General features: G+C 34.5%; 1 long non-coding RNA gene across 1 annotated transcript in view; it reads left to right on the top strand.

Annotated features, from left to right (window-relative positions):
* Positions 1 to 304: 304 nt before the first annotated feature.
* Positions 305 to 24,719, top strand: part of LOC141401871 (uncharacterized) — a 58,879-nt gene continuing 34,464 nt past the window's right edge. Inside the window, exon 1 of the long non-coding RNA XR_012412466.1 lies at positions 305 to 483. This is a non-coding gene — a long non-coding RNA (uncharacterized lncRNA). The remainder of the gene's footprint in view (positions 484 to 24,719) is intronic.

Genomic DNA, 24,719 nt, shown 5'->3' with positions numbered 1-24,719 from the left:
AGAAAAATCCAAAAATAAGAAAAAATGGTAAAGGTCTTGTAGAAAATTTTCACAGCTACAACATTTTCTCTAAAGCCATTTCGATAAGACTTGCGGTTTCCAAGCAAAATTGAAAAAAAAAAAACTAAAAAACCCTGAAACTGTTTTTTTTTTATTTTTCTTAACTTGAAACATTGTAGAATCCGCAAAATCTTTCCATGTGTAAGTTGATTCAGGCGCTCAGTGTATAGGGTATCTCAATATTTCTTATTTTCAAACTTTAACATCAAAAAAAGGTTGTATCATTTCGACAACATTTTCATTTAGTTATTGAGTTGACAGTGTAGAGCACGATTGTAAATTTTGTTGTTTTGTGATGTTGTATTCAAATATCTACAAAATATTAGTAATAAATATGTATAGTTGTACTTTTTTGTTGTTTTTATACAAACAAGCAACACCTTACATGGTACATAACAGAAAAAATTTGTTTGAATTTTAGAGGTGAGCATGAGTACAGAAAAATTAAATTCATTAGAGTAAGGCTTGATTATAAAGCAAGTTTATGTTTGTTTTTCATAAAAGATGACCAAGGTTTGACAAGTGTGTGGAAGACATATAGATAGTCCAGTCAAAATATACATTAGGGTTATGAATTTTTACAACCTTTTATTCTTGTATCATATTTTAATGAATTTTTACATAAAATTAGATTAAATCTTAACAAGTAAGAACGGCGTTAACTTCGGCCAGGTCGAACTTTTTATACACTCTACCATGAGTTGTATTGAAGTAAAATGTACTAAATTCTGCGCCACGTCAAGGCTTATTCCTAGGAGAAGTGGAATATGCTAACTGGAGTATATCACTTTCTTTTAAACATCGTTTAATGCCAATGAGACATCGATGTTTTATACCCATTCAGAATTGCAAGTATCATATTAAAGTCTAGGGATGTCGAACGGGACAGGGATTCGGGATTTTGAAATTCCTTAACCCAGGTTTTCGGGACAATTTCGGGACTGCGTGATTTTCTGCTAAAGGAGTATTTTGTTAAATTAAAAATTTAATTTTCATTAAAAAATGGAATAAATTGATACAAATAAAATGGAAAATAGTACTTGAATAAAAAATAAAGTAATAATATGAAAGTTATATCCAACGAAATCTGAGAAATTACTTCCTTACCAAAAAGCTAATTCGTAAGATGTTTCTAATTAAAAAACATTGCGTCGTTAGATTTCCAATGTTCCTTGTGGACACCTTGCGCCGTTTCACTTTGAGTCGCAGTTTTATGGAAGACATTAAGGACGCGAAGCGAGTTCTAGGGCTATAACTCGAATAGCTTCTATATGGTATTACCAATGACCTGGGGCCTAATTACGACATTCGATTCGATCGAGAATTTGCTCGTGAATGAAAAAATTGAACTATGAAAACCTATGTGTTTTTCAAAGAACATTAAGAAGGTAGATGTTAAAAAATGTGTTTATTTTAAAGCAAAAACAACATTATTGATTAAAAATGTAAATATTTGTTGAAATCGTTTAATAATACTTTGGGAAATAATTTCGGAAAGAAGTTGTGCTAGAAAACTGTACGAAATGATTGGTCTGTTCCTTTACTTTTGAAAATGGTAAAACCGGCAAAAGTAGTAAAAGTTGTAAACTGCTCTCATATGAGTTGTATGGTGTCAGAAGTAAAGGAACGCTTTTCGAGTAAAAAGTGGTAAAACTTGAAGATTCTTGAACGTAAAGGAACAGAGCTGATGTATTTTTGTAAAAATTTTTGACATGCATATACCTTAGTAAATGTACAGTTGATGGCGCGAATAGGTTTTTATAGTTTGATTTTTTCATTCTCGAGAAAATACTCGATCGAATGGAATGTCGTAATTAGGAACCTGCATTAGTGGATGTCTTAGGTGCGAATTGCTTTATTTATACAGTTAGACAACAAATGTATTGCAAAGGCCAACATTGTAAAAAAATGCATATTAATTGTTCGTTTATGGCAACAAATTATGTAAAAACTATACGGTTTTTTTTTGCAAATTTTTTCTATTGGTCCCCAAAACAATGTTCCGTCAAAATATGCACAGTTTATTTGCGATTTATAAAAAAATAAGAATTAACTACTAGTTAGAGGTGACAATAAATGTATTGCAAAAATTACCAAATCTACGGTTTTTTGGAGAACAACTTAATGAGTTTTCTGTCCACTTTTAAACCACAATTTAAAGCTCGACATGTTACACTCTAAGGGTACTGGTTCCCCAATTTTTATTAAATCTTGATCCTTCGTTGGAGGATCTTTTCCGAGTTTTTTTTCTTAAAAGGGACCCAAAAATTTGATAAGGGTTTATATCAGGAGTTTGGCCCGATGTATTTATCAGTTTAGTTTTGTTATATTGCATCAGCAACTAACACAAATAAGATTAATAGGTCATGATCTGGCCTTTGGAATGGAAGTGATTCCAATAATATTCAGAGAGGAAATAGAGCTCTGTTGTAGGTCTTTCAAAATAATACACTGACGGTCTATTTTTCCCTATAGTGTCCAGAGGTATTTCGATGTTTTAAAGGCCAAAATCGGATTGTTTTGCATTGGCCCATTATTCGGCAATACATATTGAGTCAAATATTCATTCTTTGCATGCTTGTCTGCGGTCGATTCGTCATTGTTTATAGTCAATAGGGTCTCATACGTTTTTTACCTGTCTGAAGACCATCCACGACTGATTTTATTATCACTGAACTTTATCACATTCATTACTGTTGGTCCATTATTAGCCGCAAAAGTCATAAAAATGCATAATATCTACAAAAATTTGCAAAAATGATTAGTTTTATAGCACTGCTTTTCCCTTTGCAAAACATTTATTGTCACCTAAAAGTAGTATGTAATTCTTATTTTAGTCCGTATTTGTTATAAATTGCAAATAAACTTTGTACATTTCTACAGAATATTGTTTTGAGGACCAACAGCAAGAGTTGTGAACAAAGAAGCGTATAGTTATACCCTATACCACAATGTGGAAAAGGGTATTATAAGTTTGTTTTGGTAAAAATGCATGTAACACCGCGAAATATTCGTCGCAGACCCCTAATGTGGTATACCAATCTTCATATCTCGACGAGATAAAGCGATTTTGAGATGTGTGTCCGTCCGTCCGTCCGTCTGTCCATTATAAATTGTAAACACGCTCCAGTCCGCAATTATGGACCGATCGTCACGAAATTTTGTATGGAGGTCGGGTTCAGATCAGAATAGATCCCTATTCTTATTGGTGATGATCGTGAAATATTTAGCGGGTGAAATGGACCAAAAACATAATATTTATCCAATTTTCTAGCGGCTCTGTAGGTCTCAATAATAGTCCGATCAACGCGTAATTTTAAATAAGGTAAGAGTATATCACAAAGGAGAAGCTTGTAATTTGAGATGGCGATCGGATAATATTTAGAGGGTTAAATAGACCAAAACTTTTGTGTGAAAATTGTGAAAATTTTTAATATACAGCTTATATCTTAATTCCTGGAAGTGACATTCCGGACAAGTGAGATATACTTGAAAGTGGAACGCTTGACCTTTCAATTGATGCCAATTATGTTGGTGTGCATGATCAGATCACAGAGTTACAGCCTAATATATTCCGTTATTTGTTTGTAGTGTAATAATAAACTCGCTAGAAGTCGCAATTATACATCAATGGTCACGAAATTTTGCACCGGGTAAGATCATAGGTCGAAAAAATGCCTACAATTTTGAATGATGATCTGATATTCTTTAGCGGGTGAAATGGACCATTACTTTTGTATGAAAAATATAAAAATGTTATTTTTGGTCGATATTTTAATTCCTTGAGGACATATATATTTCGCAAAGTGGCCTACATATGAAAAAAAAAACTACTGACCTTTCCTCTGATGTAAATTGCAATAAAGTGTTTGCTAGATAACGGGCCCACTGCCTAATATATAATGGGTTCTGTGTAGAGAACCACATTTTTATCCCATGCTACATATTGTCTCTCCAAAAGTTTATGTAACACCACGAAATATTCGTCCTAGACCCCTTATTTGGTATGCCAAAATTCATATCTCGACGAGATAAAGCGATTTAGCGACGTCCATTAAAAATTGTAAACAAGCTTAAGGCCGCAATTATGGACAAATTGTAACGAAAGAGGTTGGGTTCGGGCCATAATAGAAATGATTAGTTTTTGGTGATAATCGTGAAATGTTCAGGGGATGAAATGGACCAAAAACAATATTTTAACCAATTTTGTAGCGGCTCTGTAGGTCAAAATAATAACCCGCAAAATATTAAAAAACCTTTTCAGTTTATGATGAAGAAGAAGCGTATAAACCAACATGAAGATCAGATAATACTTAGCGGGTTAAATGGACTGAAACTTTTGTGTGAAATTAAATTTCAATAACGTAGCGGTTAAACAACGGAAGTAGTAGTACTAGTGGGTTTCATTACATTTCAGTTTGCGTGAACTAAATTTTCCTTTCCTGCTACAAAAATGTCTTTGTAATGCTAGATAAATTTTTGGTTTTGGTCATAAGTATTATACATTACATCTCTGATATTTGATAATTAAATTTTCACAATCATTGAAAAGAAGTTCCGGGGAGAGCGATTGTCCAGAGATAGTGGTATAGGGTATCCCATGGTCGGCTCCGTCCGACTATAGACTTTCCTTACTTGTTTTTACATAATTTGTTGCATTAAGCGAACAATTAATATGAAATTTTTTTCAATTTTGGCCTTTGCAATACATTTTTTGTCAAACTGTATATCACAGTAGCGTATTCTTTTTTTACTTTTCAAAAGTACAATTTTCATCCAATCATAAACAATTTTTTTAACACTCTCTTTTGACGTATTTATTTATGGAACATGTTCTAAATGCATGTAAAATAATACCCTTCGTGGAGTAATTGATCAACTATATTTCTAACAACTCATTTTACAGATGATTATTTTTCCATATGTGAATGAAACCTCATAAATAAATAACTTAGAAAATCCCGAGACGCGAAAGAAATAAATCCCGTGATTCGGGATTCGCCATCCCTATTACAGTCATTCCATTTCCATGTCCAAACGGAACATTTGTAAAATCAGGAGGTACCTGCATATATACCAAAATATTAACCTATATTTATCATTCTAAGCAAGGAGGTTTTCTACCCATTTCTATTAAAACGTACATCTTTACCCAATTCTCTGTAGACATGTTTTATACCAATGTCAAATTTCAACCATTTCGGTAGGATAATGTGGCTAAAACCTTCAAAATACCGAAAATCGGAACCTACTCTGTGGGGCCTATATCAAAACGCGGACCTATACAGACAAATTTTCGGGGGAACGTTGTTTCTCCCAAAAAAGACTAAATAACTAATTTCAGTGATTTCGATGAGATAATATGGCTAAAATCTTCAAAATACCGAAAATCGGGAGATACCGTTATATGTGGGCTATATAAAGAACGTTACAACCTTCAAAATAGCGAAAAACGGAAGGTACCGAAGGTACTTTATCAAAACGTGGACATAATCTGGCAAATTTCTGTGGAAACGTTTTTTGGACCCAAACAGGACTAACTACGCATCTATGCGGGCTATATGAAGGCGTGGAGCTATATTGATAATTCTCTTTTGGAATATTTTGTGCCCCTAGGAAAACTAAATACCAAATTACAGTCATTTCGATGGGATATTGAGGCCAGAACCTACAAAATACCGAAAATCGGGAGGTACCGTTCTATGGGGTCTATATGCGGGCATGGACCTATGCCAACAAATTACGGGTGGAAAGTTTTATACCCCAACTAAGACTAAATTCCATATTTAAGTCATTTCGGTGGGATATTGAGGCCACAACTTATTGGAGCTATATGGGACCTATACCAACAAATTTCAGGTAGAAAGTTTTATACCCATAACGAATACTAAAAACTAAATTTCAACCATTTCGGCGGAATATTGAGGCCACAACCTTCAAACTATCGAAAATCGGGTGGTGCCGTTCATTGGTGGCTATATTAACGTGAACCTATACCGACAAATTTCAGGTGTTGTAGCAGTGAATATCTTCTACAACCTCTTCCTTAATCCCATTTCGATAGGACTTGCCGTTTCCTAGCAAAATCCTGAAAACATAAAATAAATCTAAAAATGTCACATTTGACCGCGATTTATTTAAAGATCCCTCCAGGGATTTTTTCATGTTTTTGGATTTTTCTCATCTATGAACTTTGCTGTTTCAGAATCTGCAAATATTCCCAGGTGTAACCGGTTTTCATTTAAAGTTAGTTAAGGTGCGCCCTTAATGACAGTGTTTTATAAGGAGGCGATACATTCAGTGCATTGTCCCAATTTGAACATCTATATCTCCAAACTGGTAAAACCTAGAAAGAAGTCATAAAGGTAAATTTTGTAGAAAATTTTCACCTCTAAATCATTTTTTTCTAATCTCATTCCGATAGGTCTTGCGGTTTTCAAGCAAAATCGACTAAAAAAGTCCTAAAAATGAGAACTTTGACCGCGATTTATTTGAAAATCCGGCGAATTTTCTTGTTTTTTTTTTATTTTTCTCATCTGCGAACATTGTAGTTTCAGAATCAGCAAAAAAATCCCAGGTGTAAGCACCTTTTATTTAAAGTTAGTTAAGGCGCACCATTGGGAGTGTTTGGAAGAGTTATTCCATGTTGACAAATTTGCCCATTTTAAATGGACCACTGAAACCACATGTGTAAACAAAAGCCCAACTGGAACGACTCCAACGAAAACTGTCCGATTTTTTGAATTTTTATACAGGAGTTAAGCTTATTGCGGTGATTACAGAAATGTATAAATGTATGGGGCGGAACTGGTTATCCGATGATTTGTGAATGTAGACAAAGCAAATTCCGCCCATTTTGTTGGGACTTTCAAAAAAAATAATAGAAGTACTCGTTTAAATTTTTTTCAAAACTATTTTTTCAAACAAAAATTTATTTTTTGTCATCCAAATATGTGCTTATTTTGCCTATAACATCCAAACTATTATCCCGATTATTATAATTTTAGTCTCATTTGATTCCCCGTGAAGTTTTTATTTATAACTAATTTTTTGTAATTTTTGACTGTTAAATTTTGAAAAAAAGCCGGATTACATTTAAAGTTTTGACAATTGTTTGTAAATTCCGCGAATACTGAGTAACATTTTACAAATATTATGCAATCTACTCACTGACGTCCCTTCTTGATAACTTTTTAATGACAAAAATTCTTTTTTTTTCAAAATGATGGGCAAAACCGATTAGAATATAAAAGTAGAGCTAAAAATATGAGACACGTGTATCGGCGTTTTTAAAGTTTACATCGAAAAGTAACCAAAGTAGGCGGGGCAACTTCCGCCCTTTTCTGGTTTTTTCGAAATATTCGAGTTAAGATATTATGGAATCCTTGCATTTTAGGTATATAGTGTCTTTGGCAACGGTACAGAGGAGGATGTGGGCAATATTTTTGTTAAAAATGTCCAGGTTTTGCCAAGTCAAATGAAGAAATTGAGTGAAGAAACTGTCTATCAACCAATCCCAACATAATATATATATATAATTGTTCCACAACATCCCATAGAGACAAGGGAGACTTCTCTCCCAACATAATGGAACAATTAAAAATCATAACAAAGCAGAAAAGAAAACAAAGCATATAAAAGAAACAAAAAACAAAACAAATGGAAGAAACAAAAAAAAATAAAAAAGAAAATTCTTTTGATTTTTTTCTTCATATTTTCTTCTAACGACTCACTAAAGACTCATAAACGATTATAAGACTCGAAAAAGAGTCACAAATTAATCAACAAACCACCAATCAATGATTGAAATACGATACGAAAAAGACTTTATATACCATCACAAAATGGGCAAAAATGACTCAAAACGAATGCAGAGGACGACTCATTTGTGATTTTTTAGAAGAGTCGCCTGAGGTTACGTTTTCCTCCCGACAAAGGAGTCATTTATGATCAGAAAATGAGCTCATATTCCAGCTTTTTAATAGTGCAGTTGGATCAAAAAAAAAAAAAAAACTCGAAATTGATTAAAAATTTAAAAAATGCTGGCTGGAACAGAACTGTATATCCCGATATAACCCCATACTAGAGGTATTGCTGGTTCTCCGATTGGACGGTACAACGTTACACCTCGATATGTAGTCTTTATAGGATTAGTTTAATGTAGTGACTGTAACTAGATTCTCAATGGGTAGAAAAGCTCCACGAAGAGAATGATCAATATAAGTACATGTCGCTCATATACTCAAAGAGCAGCGCAACTCAAACAAATGCATTTATTGCGTTAGCAATTTCTATTTTTTCACTGCTCACTGCTTTTAACCTTGTTTAAAAGAAAGCGATATTCTTCAGTTAGTTAGGCGGAAGAGTTCAGAACGTCCATAAACGAAGGGAAACTAATTGTTCCATTTTACTTAACGCCTTTCTTACGTGTTATATATTCCACCATAATATGGAGGGTATAATTATATTTGTCATTCAGTTTGTAACACATCGAAATATTCGTCAGAGACCCCATTTGGGACCCAAACATAATATGATTGGATCCAAACATAGTAACATATTTTTTATGTTAGGGCGTAACAACAGGATAAGCGAGAGCCCTGTATAATAAAGAGCTGTCTGTATGGTGCAATAGAAGACACAGAAACGACGACGGGAGGGCGAAAAAATTGCTTTGGCGGTTTGTATGTATATCGCATATAGCGGCAAAAGGTGATTGGAAATATTTTATTCGACAAGAAAGAAATCGTATTTAATATTGGTAATAACATTAATACATTTTTCATATACATGCTTATATTTGAAATATGGATATACATATTTATTACATTATATAATCATATAATTTCAGATGCCGATTTCCGGTTGATGATATCAATTTTGAGGATGTTTCTATATTTTATAATTAATAGTTTAATATTATTAATAGTTTCTTTCTAAAAGTGTGACACTATTTATTTTGTTTGGAATTTTGTATGTATCTACGCGTCTGTTGTTGCTTTTGTGTTTGGTATTTCTATACACTTTAATAAAAGAAAAACAACCATCATTTATAAATGTGTTAGAGTTAGAGTCTCCACAGGTTGTGAGCGAGAGTAAATTCACGCTCACGGGAGACACATTGCCTTAATCTGGTGTATGTGTATGGGTTTGTATTTATATTTCATCTTAACAAATATTTTTTTGCCCCCAAACATATATTTGTTTGTTATGTTTGGGACTGGTTGCAAACAAATATATGTTTGCTGCAAAATACGTTTGGGAGATATATGTATAAGAGAGTCCTTTTTTTCCTCCGTGTATATTTTTGATCAGCATAAAATTCTAAGTCGACATAACCATGTCCGTCTGTTTGTCCATTGGTCTGTCCATTGAAATCAATATACATTCGCAATTTTTAAGGTAGAGCTTTATAATTTAGTACAGAAGTTTGTATCATTCCTAGGATGTTTAAAAATGGGCTATATTGGTCCACGCCTTCATATAACCCCCATAGGTACCGACCGATTGGAGGTATAAAACTTTCCACCTGATATTTGTAGGTTTAGGTCCACATCTTCATATAGCCCGTATAGAACGGTAACTCCCGATTTTCGGTATTTTGAAGGATTTTGTCTCGTTGGGGGTATAAAACGTTCCTCCTGAGATTTATTTGTACGGTATTAGGAAAATTGTAAATTGTATCGTCAGTTAAGATATTCTGATATTTCAATGAACAAGAGGAATAGCTTACTACTTTCATAAACGAAAGGAAACTAATTATTCCTATTTACTTCAATACAGTTTGTGGTGGAGGGCTTGACCGAACATAACCCCGTTCTTAATTTTTTAATTATATTTATACGCTTGTAAGTGGTTGATCCTAACGTATTTTTGGCATAATGGTAATTAATGTCCCTTTGTAGGCAATTTGGCTAGAAATTTCTAGTTTTCGAAGTTATTTTTATTATTATTATCAAACATCATTAAGGGTTATGTCTAGAGTACGTACAAACAATTTAATGATATTGGGAAAGTCCTGTATCACCCAGGATTGCCCCATATTAGACTAGCCTTTAACGACATTGCCCTGATAGAGGAAAAAATCAGGACATAGAACAAAAGTTTTCGCACTTTTCTTTGAAAATAGTTTTTAGGAACATTGTTAACAATGTCGTGATCATATTTGCTTTTCAAAAAACAAAGATTTCAACACCCATTGTTGCCATTAAGGCCATTGCGGGCATTGTGTGGTATAAAATTCATAGTTCGGATGAAAGTCAGCATATCTGGCGTAAAATCGATATTTTACTCGTGGAAGAAGCCAATACACACCTGAGTTTAAATAAATAAACTGTCGCTATAAACCCGCTTCGTAAGAAGTATTATTGTTTGGACTTGAATGGCAACAAAGGGTGTTGAAATCTTTGTTTTTATAAAGCAAACATGGTCAAAGCATTGTAAACAAAATTTCTGAAAACTATTTTCAAAGAAAAGTGCAAAAAACTTTGTTCTATGCCCTAATTTTTACTTCTATCAGGGCAACGCCGTTAAAGACTTTTATAATATAGGGCAAGCCTGGCTAATATAGGACTTTCAATATGTCATTAGATTGTATCTACGTACTGTGGACATAACCCTTAATGATTTTTCATAGTCAATTTTTTGAAAATAACTTCAAAAACTAGAAATTTCTAGCCAAATTGCCTACAAAGGGACATTAATTACAATCATGCCAAAAATACGGCAGGAACATAATTATACCCTACACCACTATTATAAGTTGGTTTTGGTCAAAAAGTTTGTAACGCATCGAAATAATGGTCGTAGAACCATACTTATATATACCAAAATGAATGTCTCGACGAGCTGAGTCGATCTGGCTATGTGTGTCCGTCCGTCCGTCTGTCCATCTAAACCTTGTAATCACACTACAGGTCGCAATTTTGATCGGATCGTCACGAAATTTTGGATGTTGATGGTGGTCCCGGAGGGAAGATGGTCGGATAATATTTAGGGGTCGGAATGGGCAAACAACTTATGTGGATAAAAAGACAACTTTTTTTCCAAAGCGAATATCTCAGGTTCTATACGAGGTATACCAAAAGCAAAACCTGATAATAAAAGTGGAAAATATCACTTTTCTAATGATGTAAAGTAGGTTCTCGTAGGTGATCAAACAACGAAGATATCACAATAGTCGCTAACAAAACCCAAATTTTCATTTTTGCGATTTTAATTATAATGACGAATATCACAGCTTCGGTTGGGGACTTTCCAAAAGCAAAGCCTGGCTATGAAAGTAGAAGATCCCATCTTTACAATGATGTAAACTAGGTCGGCGTAGGTGACCAAATTACGGAGATATCGCAATAGTAGGTAATACATCCCATTTTTCCACTTTTTTGGAAATCACGCTACAGGTCGCAATTTTGATCGGATCGTCACGAAATTTTGAGGGTTAATGGGGGTCACACAGGTGAAGAAGCCTATTGATTTTGGTGATGGTCGGATAATATTTAGGGGTCGTAATGGGCAAAAAACTTATTTGGAGAAAAATACAACGTTTTTTTCCTAAGCGAATATCTCAGCTTCAATATGGGGTATACCAAAAGCAGAACCTGGCCATGAAAGTAGAAAATATCGCCTTTCTAATGATGTAAAGTAGGTTCCCGTAGGTGATCAAACAACGAATATATCGGAATAGCCGCTAATAGAACCCAACTTTTTATTTTTGCAATTTTAATAATAATGACGAATATCACAGCTTCGGTTGGGGATCTGCCAAAAACAAAGTCTGACTATGAAAGTAGAAAATCCCATCTTTACAGTGATGCAAATTAGGTTGGCGTAGGTGACCACATAACGGAGATATCACAATAGTCGGCAATACATCCCATTTTTTCATTTTTTTGTAATCACGCTACAGGTCGCAATTTTGATCGGATCGTCACGAAATTTTGGGGGCTAATGGGCATCCTACAGAGAAAGAAGCCTATTGATTTTGGTGATGGTCGGATAATATTCAGGGGTCAGAATGGGCAAAATACTTATTTGGAGAAAAAGTCAACGTTTTATTTCAAAGCGAATATCTCCGCTTCTAAAAGGGGTATATCAAAAGCAAAAGCTGCCAATGAAAGTAGAAAATATCACCTTTGCAACGATGTTACGTAAGTTGTCGTAGGTGGTCAAACAACGAAGATATCGCAAAAGCCGTTAATAGAACACAACTTTTCATTTTTGCTATTTTAATAATAATGACGAATATCACAGCTTTGGTTCGGGACCTTCCAAAAGCAAAGTCTGACAATGAAAGTAAAAAGTCCCATCATTACAATGATGTGAAGCAGGTTGGCGTAGGTATCCAAATAACGGAAATATCGCAATAGTCGGTAATACATCCCATTTTTCCACTTTTTTGGAAATCACGCTACAGGTCGCAATTTTAATTCGATCGTCACTAAATTTTGGTTGTTATTAGGGGTGCCACAGAGGAAAAAACCTTTTGATTTTTGATAATGGTCGGATATTATTCAGGGGTCGGAATGTGAAAAAAAAATATTTGGAAAAAAGACCAACGTTTTATTTCAAAGCGAATATCTCTCTTCTGTAGGAGGTATATCGAAAGCAAAACCTGGCAAGGAAAGTAGAAAATATCACCTTTACAACGATGTGAAGTAGGTTCTCATAGGTGGTCAAACAACAGAGATATCGCAATAGTCAGTAATGCATCCCTTTTTCCATTTTTGTGGAATCACACTACGAAATTTTGATCGGATCCTCACGAAATTTTGGGGGTTGATGGGGTCTAACAGAGAAAGAAGCCTATTGATGGTTGGCATACATCCCACTTTTCCATTTGTTATTTGGGTTGTACTGTCGATGCACTTAAATGCGTTTCAAATAAATTAACCTATGTTAATGAAGACATTCAGAGCAAAGGCAAAGCTTATGAACAGGGGTAGTGGTGTAGGGTACCACATAGTCGGCCCCGACCCGACTATAGCCTTGGCTCACTTGTTTTTTCTATCGAAATCAATGACAAAACTACTGAAAACGCTAGGGAACCTATTATTCCACCATTCTGATTACTGAAGTGGCGTAAAAAGCGAAAATTTGGGAAATTATTAATCGATTATTGTAGTGCATCATTTTTAATGCTCAATTTAAAATGCTAATTTTTGGGAAATTTTTAGTATAAACGTACTGTAATCGGAATATTTTTGTATGCCATCTTAAAGACAAATTTTCATCCTACAAAATTGTTTTTTGAATTGTTAAAAAATCTCAACTCGTTTCCAAGAAATCAACTTTTACATTTTATACCCTCCACCATAGTACGGAGGGTATATAATTTTGTCGTTCCGTTTGTAACGCATTGAAATACTCATTTGCGACCCTATAAAGTATATATATTCTTGATCAGGGTAAAATTATGAGTCGATCTGTGCACGTCCGTCCGTCTGTGGTAATCACCCTAGCATCCACAAAAATGGAGATAGGACGCTGAAATTTTGGGAAAATGCGTCTTTTGTTTGCAGGCAGGTCAAGTTCGATGATGGGCTATATCGGTCCACGTTTTGGTATAGCCATCTTATAACGGTACCCCCGATTTACGGTATTTTGAAGTTTTTAGCTACATTTTCTAACCGATTTAGCTATAATTTGACATGTAGGGTTCTTAAGTCTCAATAAACTTATATAACAAAAGTTGTGGACATAGGTCCACGTTTTGGTATAGCCCCCATATAACGGTACCCCCCGATTTACGCTATTTTGACGTTTTTAGCTACATTTTCTGACCAATTTAGCTATTATTTGACATTTAGGGTTCTTAATTGTCAATAAACTTATGTAACAAAAGTTGTGGAAATAGGTCCTCGTTTTGGTATAGCCCCCATATAACGGTACCCCCCGATTTACGGTATTTTGACCTTTTTTAGCTACATTTTCCGACCGATTTAGCTATAATTTGACATTTCGGGTTCTTAACTGTCAATAAACTTATATAACAAAAGTTGTGGACATAGGTCCACGTTTTGGTATAGCCCCCATATAACGGTACCCCCGGTATTACGGTATTTTGACGTTTTAGCTACATTTTCAGCCCGATTTAGCTATAATTTGACATTTAGGGCTCTTAAGTGTCAATAAACTTATATAACAAAACTTGTGGACATAGGTCCACGTTTTGGTATAGCCGCCATATAACGGTGCCCTCCGATTTACGGTATTTTGACGTTTTTAGCTACATTTTCAGGACGATTTAGCTGTAATTTGATATTTAGGGTACTTAAGTGTAAATAAACTTATATAACAAAAGTTGTGGACATAGGTCCACGTTTTGGTATAGCCCCCATATAACGGTACCCCCCGATTTACGCTATTTTGACGTTTTTAGCTACATTTTCTGACCAATTTAGCTATTATTTGACATTTAGGGTTCTTAATTGTCAATAAACTTATATAACAAAAGTTGTGGAAATAGGTCCACGTTTTGGTATAGCCCCCATATAACGGTACCCCCCGATTTACGGTATTTTGACCTTTTTTAGCTACATTTTCCGACCGATTTAGCTATAATTTGACATTTCGGGTTCTTAACTGTCAATAAACTTATATAACAAAAGTTGTGGACATAGGTCCACGTTTTGGTATAGCCCCCATATACACATTTTCTGACCAATTTAGCTATTATTTGACATTTAGGGTTCTTAAGTGTCAATAAACTTATATAACAAAAGTTGTGGACATAGGTCCACGTTTTGGTATAGCCCCCATATAACGGTACCCCCGATTTACGGCATTTTGTCGTTTTTAGCTGCATTTTCCGACCGATTTAGCTATAAATTGACATTTAGCGTTCTTAAATGTCAATAAACTTTTATAACTAGTGGACATAGGTCCATGTTTTGGAATAGCCCCCATATAACGTTACGCCCGATTTCAGGTATTTTGACGTTTTAAGTCACATTTCTAGATCGAATTAGCTATAATTTGATATTTAGGGTTCTTAGTGACCAAAAAACGTATATTCGAACAAATTATGAACATAGGTCCATGTGTTGGTGTAGCCCCATATAACGGTACCTCCCGATTTTCTGTATTTTGGGAATTTTACCTACATGTTTCAACCGAATTATCTGTAATTTGAACATTTGACATTTGAAATTCCTAGTGGTCACCACACCTCTCCACCAAAAATAGTCAATAAAGGTCGATGTATTGATAAAGCCCCCATATAACGGTACCTCCCGATTTTCAGTAATTTGATGATTTTAGCTACAATATTAAACCGAACTAACAGTAATTTGACATTTGAAGTTCTTAGTTGTCACAACACCTCTCCATCAAAAATTTTCAACATGTCCCAATTTTCAGTAATTTGGCAATTTTAGCTACAATTTTTAACCGAACTAACTGTAATTTGACATTTGAAAGTTGTAGTGGTCACCACACATCTGCATCAACAATTTTCAACATAGCCCCAATATAACGATACTTCCCGATTTTCGGTACTTTGAGGATTTTACTTAAAATGTTTAACCGAACGTAGGTCCATGTTTTGGTATAGCCCCAAAACAAACCTCCCGATTTTCCGTACCTTAGCTTTATTTTTTGGACGAAATTTCTGTCATTTGAAATTTAAAAGCAAACAAAAATTCTGCAACAAAAATTGTTCATTTAAGTTAATATTTTCGTATAACCCACATGGCTCCGAACTAGCTGTTAATGAAATTTGAAGTTCATACGTTATGTACGGATTTTCGGTATTTTGAGGATTCTAGCTACAATTTTTAACCGAATTAGGAGTTATTTGACATTAAAGGCTCTCATCAAAAACTGTCAACATACGTAGGTCCATGTTTTATTATAACCCCTATATAACGGTACCTCCCAATTTCTAGCCAAACCAAAAATTGTCAACATATATAGTAAGACATAGGCATAGTTAGATATAGCATTTTATGTACATTATCTGACATTTTAATGTACCCACTTAAAGTTGGAAACATGAATGAAAACTAATTATTCCATTTTAGTTCAGAATATTTTATGGTGGAGGGTATGAAAAGTTCGGCCCGGCCGAACTTAACGCTTTTTTACTTGTTTCATTTCAGGTTGCATCATTTTCAGTGACAGTCACTGTAAGTCTCTAAAAATTTAAACAAAAAAAACATTGTTCCACAACATCCCATACGGGACAAGGGAGACTTCTCTCATATCAATGAGTGCACCCCGATTCATATTTAGCTCAATGATATGGGACCTACTGTTTATCGCCGAGTCCGAACGGCGTGTCTTAAGACACCACTTGTGGAGAAGTTTTTCAAGGCTGAAATACTCAGGAAATGTCGCCAACATTACTGAGGGGTATTTTGCCACCGTTGAAAAATGTTTGATGTTGCCTGGCCGGGGAATCGAACCCCCGACCTTCTGCGTGCAAGGCGGGCGTGCATACCATTGCACCACGGTGGCACCCTAAAAATTTAAACAGTTCATAAATAAATACCACAACATTTATTTGAAGTTTTTCTATGTGAAATAGTGATTGCATAGTTTTTTTGAAGCAGTCCGGGCGGAGTCGTGAAAAATGCACTCCATTTGTTACATTTTAGAAGCAATTGCGTAGAGATTCCTGCAAACAACGACTTTATTTTTATTTATTCTAAAGACAAAAAAGAGTGTCTACATTTCTAACATTTTGTTATAAATTAAAATACAAACAGTTAAGTTAATTAAAAGTTGCGAACCTTTTTGCGGTAATCCACGAGAGAAGAGTCCTGATAAGAAGACATACATATAAACTAAAAACATTTTGGATGATCTGAACATGATGACGGAGAGCAGAGAAAGTAAACACAATAGCTATTGAATTTAATGGATACTTTTTATAATTTTCGTTAATATACTAAAGTTGTTAATACTCTTTTTTTTCACAAATAATAAATGCATTTTATTTATTCTGGGATATTATTATGTGTATTCGTTTACTCAACATTTTTACAAATTGTTACTGGATGTTGTTCGTTTACTCTACAGTATAATTCAAAGGACCTTAGTGGTTTATAAGAAGTTACTGGACTTGTACAAATTTGTACAAATTATTGAGTAAACGAACAGACCTATTAATGACTTGCATTTTTAAACTGATTAAAAACACATTCCTAAGAATGTATCTAAATTCTCAATCAAAGACGTGTCGTGGATTGAAAATGGAGTGCATCCTACACGTTTGCTGTGAAAGCGAAATGGACTGCATCCTCGCTGCACCATGCCCTTGTAAAAATCATGACTTCTTTCACATAAAAAGATGTGGTCCGAAATCACTTGCACTCATGACTTATCTACTTCTTTCGCTACAAACATTTTGCTGGGAAATTAAAAAAATAAAAAAAGCTTTTACATATTTTTGCATGAATACCTGTAGTGGGATTCTCTAGGGCATTTTTTGTTTATCGACAAAAATCGGTCAAATTAAAACGCAAAATTATGTATGAAAAGTTCAAACGAAAGTTGACATCACTGTTGCTGTCGGTAGAACTTTGCGACAACTTTTTATTGGTCGCTAACTTACCATATAATATCGTTAACTACCGAAATTATAAGCATTTTAATTTTAACGAAATTTTTAAATTTTCAACATATGTAGTTTTCCATAATTTCCATTCCACAAATTTGTATAAATTTTAATAAAATTTAACAAATGTGCATACGTGTATGTAGATTGTCAGTCAATTTGCATAGAACATTCCGCGATAGAAAACTATACCCCTGTAATGTCATTACGCTTGTAAACATCGTAAATTTTTGAAATACCATTCATTTACTAGGGTATTTTTCATTTTCTACCTTTGAAATATAGTCATGTTACAAAGCAATAAAATCCAGCACAATGACATGACTTAGTCCTTGAGTCTTTAATAGTAATGTTTTCATTATTACGATTATTACAGTAATAATTATTGGCTGGCTGGCACACAGGTCACTTGATATATGACGGAATTGAAAGAAAAGACCAGACCTTCCCAGACTTCTGGTTTACAATTAGCGCCAATGCGTTTTTCAATGGAATAAATTTTCGGTTTTCCTCGTATTACCGTGGTGACATTTTCGAATTCCATGCCTTCCGTTTTTTTGTTTTTTGGTATTTTATTTTGCATATTTTTCCAAAAAGGAGTAAGTAGACTCTAAACCGAACAGAGTGGTTGTTTGTTTCATTTTTGGTTTGTCCTATTCAAATAAATGACTTTGTCCACAAAAACGACACTACCACCAAGAAGAAAAACATCATAAATATCCTCCAGCAATTCTGAATTATTTCGTTATATATCAAATTTATATGGGATATGTGTTGTGTATATTTCGGTGGGTGGCATTGTTAACGTTTTTCTTTCACGTCAACTTTATTTTATGGAGGCCATTTATACATTTCATAATTCACTAAAGGTGTAGCAAGTTGGCAAGACTAGTTGTAACAATGGTCATACTCTATTGCCCCAGTGAAGCTTAAACAATCCAAAAAATCATTTCGAAAATTGTCGCAAAATGTTTAATGTACAGTCAAACTTCTCTATAACGACTTCCCTGTAACGAATACTTATTTATAACGAAGTTGTTTTTTTAAGACTCAAGTGGAAATTATCGCACAAAAAAATCTCTCTATAACGTAGTAATTGGTCGGTCCCCAACTGCTACGTTATAGCACGTTATATTTTCCTAAAAATAGGAAGGATGCTGACAAATATTTAGGTTATGGATTGGACCGAGAACAAATTATGATAGTCCAACCAGCGTTAATGCTACATAAGGTTTGAGTTCCAAATAAGAAGATGTTTACATTTAATAATGTGTGTGCAATCCCGCAACACCCTGGAAATTGTTGATATAAAAACCAGAAAAGAAACCACGGTGCGTTGCCACTGCGGTGTTATGAGTAGGAAACTTGAAAGAAAGGAAAGGATGAAGAATTTTTAAGCGGTGCTCAAGTAATTTGGTGTTTTACGGGAGTCACCGACTTCACCGAGGGAAGTCTGTGTGGAAGTTTCTGTGAAAAATTTGTATACTATCCACCATAGTATGGAGGGTATATCTAGTTTGGTTTCCCATTTGTAGCGCATTGAAATAATAATTGGCAATCCTATATAGTATGTACAGTCTGTCGCAAAAGTTAGTATACACAGTTGAAACCAAAATGTATTAGAGATAAATATCACTATAACTTATTGAAAACAACAAACAATTAGTTTTATTTGATAGACAAGAAGGTTGTCTTTCGTAATAACAATTAAAAGTGCGCAATATTTGCATACATTAGCAAATGTACGGTTCGAATCCCAAAAAGACCAAAATTTATGTCGCAAAAGTTAGTATACAATGGAGAATCCTCGTGGAATTGTGTGAAAAATTCTTGATATTTTTGAACAAAATGAATTTAAATCTGTACTTAATATCATAAAGAGTATATTAATTGGTTTTAATGACAGTTATAGTACTTATAGTGACAAGTCCAACGTACACTGGGTCGTAAAATCCACAAAAATTGGTCATCTGCAAATACAGCAACTGTAGCGACAAAATTCCGGGTATTATGTCCTGTTTATGGATTCTAAAGCCATGAAATGCTCAGAAAAGCTCTAAAGTTCCAATATGTGGTGATCCTGATCGAGTTTCGGCTTGTCCTGTTTGAAAAAACGGGAACTTCTTGAAGGAAACCCATACTTTTGAGGCCGTTGTCCTTTTGAAACGTGTAATAAACCATAATCCTTACACATAAGGACTTTCCTTTTCAGTTAATTTTCTCACAAGTTATGTACCTTTTCACATTCCCACCAAAAACAAATAGTAGGAGAACCTCAAGTTCGGGTGTAAGTTCTACAGTGATACTCCACCACCACAGAAGGATAGGATAGCTCATTAAAGATTTTAATACAGAGCTTTCTCTGCTGTTATAACGCATGGATTGTGCAACAACGTTCTGAAAAGCTGTGCTCGCTTCACTTAGGACCAAAATACAACTAAATGGATCAGTTAGAAGTAGTTCATTAGACATTAGTAGTACATTAGACACTAGGGATATGAGAAGCATGTTCGATACTGCTAAAAGGCCGGTAGGACAGTTTAACTGTAGGGCTTACAACGGACCTTGAGGTTCTCCTACTATTTACTTTTGGTGGCAATATGAAAAGGGGCAACATTTGTGAGAAAATTAACTCAAAAGGACAGTCCTTATGTGTAAGGATTAAGGATTATTACATGTTTCAAAAGGACAATGACCTCAAAAGTATGGGTTTCCTTCAAGAAATTCCCGTTTTTTCAAACAGGACAAGCCGAAACTCGATCAAGATCACCCCATATTGAAACTTTAGAGCTTTTCTGAGCATTTCATGGCTTTAGAATCCATAAACAGGACATAACACCAGGAATTTTGTCGCTACAGTTGTTGTATTTGTAGATGACCAATTTTTGTGGATTTTACGACCCAGTGTACGTTGGACTTGTCACTATAAGTACTATAACTGTCATTAAAACCAATTAATATACTCTTTATGATATTAAGTACAGATTTAGATTCATTTTGTTCAAAAATATCAAGAATTTTTCACACAGTTCCACGAGGATTCTCCATTGTATACTAACTTTTGCGACATAAATTTTGGTCTTTTTGGGATTCGAACCGTACATTTGCTAATGTATGCAAATATTGCGCACTTTTAATTGTTATTACGAAAGACAACCTTCTTGTCTATCAAATAAAACTAATTGTTTGTTGTTTTCAATAAGTTATAGTGACATTTATCCCTAATACATTTTGGTTTCAACGGTGTATACTAACTTTTGCGACAGACTGTACATATGGGAAATTCTGAGTGAAATCGGACACATTTGCAAAAAGTGATTTCTTTTTTTTATACCGTATGCCACATTGTGGTTAGGGGTATTATGTCTTTGTGTATTTGTTTGTAACATGGAAAAGGAAAGGAGATGGTCCCATAGTTCCTTTTGGGGATATACATAGTATTCCTTTCTCTTTAATCGAAATCGGTTCAGACTTGCATATAGCCCCCATATTTATTTTCTGCTGATTTCACATATTTGCATCACCAAACGCGCTATATACATATGCCGGATTTTAAAGAAATTTGTAATGGGTGACGGTACTTGGCCTAGAAATAAGTGTGCCAAATTCTATCGAAATCGATTCAAATTTGGATATAGCTCCCATATATTTTTCGGACGATTTTAGGTATTTGATGCACGAAACAGGCTATATCTGTCCAATTGTGATGAAATTTGGAATGTATAACGGAATTTGGTCTAGAAATAAATGTGCAAAATTATATCGAATCGGGCAAGATTTGGACATAACTCCCAAATCTTTATATCAAATGTTGTTCGTTGGTAATATCATCAGCTGAGAACGGCTGGACCGATTTTGAAATTCTTTTTTTGAAAAGTTCGCCATAACCCAACTTAAGTTTTTATTTGACTAAGCCCAGTTTTACGTCCACTTTTTTCAATTTAAATAATTTCTACAAAAACTACTGAACCGATTTTCCTGAAATTGTCAGGGAATGTACAGGAACGGCCCCCGGGTGAATATAGGCTACAAATTTAGTTTCGGAGTTAGCGGGGGACTTCCAATATACCCTATTTTTTAAAAAGAGCTATATTCACAATAATTACGAATGTATCGGTTTGGAAATTAATTTGCGAGACATTTGTGGTTGTGTCTCCGACCTTACCTACTTTTTTAGGACCCATAGACTTGACCACGCCCACTTCTTAAAATATGTTATATATACAAAACTACTGAACCAATTTTCCTGAAATTTTCAGGGTGAAAATAGGATGCATATTTTATTGAATTTCGAAGGGGGCGGGATACTTCCTTTGCAATATTTAAAAAACGATATATCTTTATGAATAAAAATCAAACGCCGTCAGGGAATGTACAGGGATGGTCACCGACCCCCTATGCGATATTTAAAAAACTCTATATTTAAATGTATCGGTTTAAAAATTTTCGGTTTAATCTGCAATCTAGGTACATTTTTGGGGCCTTAAGACCCCAAATATGTTATATCTCCAATACTGCTAAACCGTTTTCCATCAAATTTGTCATCCCCACACCTTTCTTATAAATGTCTAAGCCAAACTTATGATTTTATCGGTTTCAGCATAAATTTTCGGAGGCAGGGGGTTGTGTGTACCTTAGGTACATATTTGGGGCCAAAATACCGGACCACATCCACCTTTTTAAATATGTTTTATGTATCTTGAAAGCTGATGACCACACCCACTCTTTTCAATACATTATTTTTCCAAAACTACTGAACCTAATTCCATGCAATTTTCAGAAAATGTTCCGGAATGTCCGGCGGTCCAAAATGCTATATATTTGTAGACAAAGTTCGGGGGCCTATTGTTTTATAACCGCTATATTTGCTAAACTTATGAGTGCATCGGCTTGCAAATAAATTTTCGAGACAACGATGGTTGCGCCCCCGATCAAGGAGAACGACGACGACATGGACGATAATAAATCCTAAGCAGCATCAATGGGCGAAAAATCCGACGAAGGAAGTTTACAGGCAAATCTGTTGATAAATTCAATATCTTCCTCGGTTTGACAATGGAACGAAGAAGTAAGGTAGAAAATACCTATTTTTGAATTGTCAAGCATAAGGTCCATAAAAAGTTGTAACCGGGTCTGCTAGTTATTTTATATATTGATATTGGTGTAGGGTATCATATAGTCGGCCACGCCCGACTTTGATTCTATAAAAAGTATATGCACAGAAAAACTCATAACTTCTTTAGTATTGGTCCAAAAATGAAACAATGTTTCTTCTAAGCACTATCGCATAGCAAAAAAAACCATTAAATATTTCCAATAACTCGTGATAATATGGTCCACACATGAACGAATTTCTTTGCCGTTTTTGACAAAAAAAAGGCATATTATAGGTACCGCTACTACAAATATAATAATTAACGAGCTTTTTTTCTATCACTTCATGTCAAATTTTTAGATTTGGCCACACTGTGCACTGATTTCCTCATTGGCTTACTCTTATCTTAAATTTCGTGTCTTGTAACTTTATTAGGTTAAGCTAACATGAATTTGGTACTAAACACATGTTCGCTGTAGTGTAGTTAGTCCGGTCAAAATAGACATGCGTATAAGGGGGAAATATCAAAAATTCCCACAAAGCTGAATTTTGGTGGAGAGCTAGGGTTGGCCATTAGAAGCAACGTCCTAAAAGTCCCCGTCGATCCCATGTGTGCAAAACAAGTTATTCGGGGTCAAAGGTCATTTTTGGAGGCATTATTCAGTTTTTTTTCAAAAACGGTAATCTTAGCAAAAGCCCGCTAAAGTAAAAGTTGTAGATTCAATAATTGTCTACAAGATTGGTCTTTATGATTCTTAAAAAAGACTTACCATTTTCGAGATATCTCGATCTAAAGGTCAAATAAAAAATTAGCCGCCTAAGTACATTATGAGTCGAACCGGTTAAAGTAATGACACTATGTGTTAGATACTTCCGTAAGCTTTCAAACGATATCCACTTTGCAGTAATCGGTTCAGTAGAACCGGGTCTAACCCGGTTTTTAAATTTGGCCTTTCGGGTCTAATAACCGGCGAACCGGATCCGCAACCGTTGAAAATTATACATATCCGTAATCAGCACAACAAACCCTACCTTCGGACAAAACGATTATACATGTGGGTTAAATGGGCTATTTTTTGCGAAAAATGACTCTAACATTGAATAACTCTACTAAACACACTCCGATTTTGTTGGATTTTTTTTTAGAAGATAGCTATAATTTCGATCTTCACGAAAATATATTTTTTTTGGGAGACAGAACCGATTACTTCGCTTATTTTAGCCGGTTTGTCTGAATATGTGCATATTTCCCTTATAAGTGCGTAAAAATCATGTGTTTTTTAGAACAGCTAAATCTCAGGAATGGTTCCTTCTAAGAAAAAAATTATAAGGGTCAAACTAGATAATTTTTCTGTCTACAATATTTACTTTAGTCACTTTTTGATTAGATCAACCGTTTTCAAAAAATAAACCCGAAAACCTAAAAACCCTTAAATTTTGACCTTTGACCCCGAATAATTTTTTTTTGCACACATGGGATCGATGGGGACTTTTAGGACGTTGCTTCTAATGGCAAACCCTAGCTCTCCACCAAAATTCAGCTTTGTGGGAATTTTTGCTATTTCAATGTCTATTTTGACCGGACTAAGTATAGTGTTTTCGACAAAGTGACACGATATGGGTTTCCTCACGTCCTGTTTGACAACCCTACAGTCTTGTTAAACTATCTATAGTTTTTTTTTTTCATTTATCATTTTCAAATCTGTTATATTGTCTATCACCCCAAAATGAAAATCTTTGAAAATAGACCTTTATTCGCATGAGAATTCTTTTCATAAATAACTTTAGTGTTAATGGGAGTTTTAATGTTTTGTATATGTACATGTGTATATTTATGTTCATGCTCTTACTTATTTATGTATTAATATTTTTATGATCATTCGTGTACAGGTCGGCAAAATATCTGTGTATTTATATTAATGTATGTATGTATGTTTACCATAGCATTTGTAGCAATATATTTGACAATGGTGCCATTTACGTAATTAATATAAATAATTTCTC

This window comes from Musca autumnalis, unplaced genomic scaffold, assembly GCF_047663935.1.
Source record: "Musca autumnalis isolate F117 unplaced genomic scaffold, ASM4766393v1 scaffold_4, whole genome shotgun sequence".
In the NCBI taxonomy this organism is placed as follows: Eukaryota; Metazoa; Arthropoda; class Insecta; order Diptera; family Muscidae; genus Musca; species Musca autumnalis.
Note: the sequence above shows the minus strand (reverse complement) of the source record. Positions and strands in the feature narration are given on the sequence as shown.